We start from the raw sequence: 1,259 nt of genomic DNA, 5'->3' as shown, positions 1-1,259 counted from the left end.
TCCCTACAAAATTATGCAGGAATCATTTCCCTTCATCGCTGAAACATTACAGGTGATTTCATCTCCATATCGAATAAATATTACAGCATTCCAGGAATATACACAAGACACAGCAAAGTATTTTGTCACGCATTATAGCTGGTACTATATGCCAGCATTCGTCCACAAATTACTAATTCACTGTGTTGAAATAGTAAAATACACTTTACTTCCGATCGGCTAATTATCAGAAGAAGCTCTAGAAAGCAGACATAAGAATTTCAATAAATTCACGTATAAAAATACGAGAAAATTTTGAAGATTGAAAACGAAGGAGGACCTACTTCATGGACTCCTCTTGACGTCTTATCCATATACACACATGTATATCCATACCATGAATAAAATGTTCCACTAAAAACAGTAAAAAATTAGATGCAGAAGCTGCAGAATTAATTATTGACTAGTTGTAAAAGAAATATAGTTCAATTTAACTTTTATTTGTTATTGTTTTTACTGTTAAAATATATAATTGTTATTATAATTTCTTTTTCACCTACTTGTAAGTTAACATTGTTAAATTACACAGTCCAAACCTCATATCAATCTTCCCTACAGTTCAAAAGTTATATCAAAATATCACTGGATTTTTCAATTCCGACCACTGTGCGGCGGTATTTGATACGAATCTACTTGTATCGCATTCACCCTGATTATACCTACGATAAAATTCGCAGGAAATGTAAATATCTTTTTACGAATATTATCGAGTTGGTAGGGTCAATACCCCCTCTGGTTGTGACGTACAGCGATTGTACTATCCACGAGTGTCCATGAAATTAATCCGCACATGCACGTACACCACAGAAGCTCGCGAAAAATCTCCACATACACTGCGCGATTGTCCCCTCAGCGAAAAAGTTCACACACTGCGCGATTAATTAGACCCGTGCGCGGTTTCTCCGTTGCATTTACCACTGTACTCGTTACACAAAAATAACACCTACAATAGTTAATTTATAACTACTATTTATACTAATGTTTAACCTACAATAATTAATTTACACTATTTATATTAACCACTGAGCCTACACTACAAAATAATTACTACGTAATCACTAAATAAACTAAAAATTAGTTTTTCGAACACAAACTCTATTTGTTCGACGAATGCAAAGGGCTCTGTTTGGAAAGAACAACTGAAATTGTTGAACTTATCCTCCCTCGTTAAGATTTATATTGCGTAATACAATAGGTCGATCCCCACTCTTCTGTGGTCA

At 34.3% G+C, this 1,259-nt stretch overlaps 1 protein-coding gene across 1 annotated transcript in view; it reads left to right on the top strand.

Annotated features, from left to right (window-relative positions):
* Nucleotides 1-1,259, top strand: part of LOC107193789 — a 36,671-nt gene that overhangs the window by 6,109 nt on the left and 29,303 nt on the right. The window lies entirely within an intron of this gene.

Source organism: Dufourea novaeangliae, unplaced genomic scaffold, assembly GCF_001272555.1.
Source record: "Dufourea novaeangliae isolate 0120121106 unplaced genomic scaffold, ASM127255v1 scaffold24, whole genome shotgun sequence".
In the NCBI taxonomy this organism is placed as follows: domain Eukaryota; kingdom Metazoa; phylum Arthropoda; class Insecta; order Hymenoptera; family Halictidae; genus Dufourea; species Dufourea novaeangliae.
The sequence above is the reverse complement of the archived record's forward strand: the minus strand, read 5'-3'. Positions and strand labels throughout refer to the sequence as shown.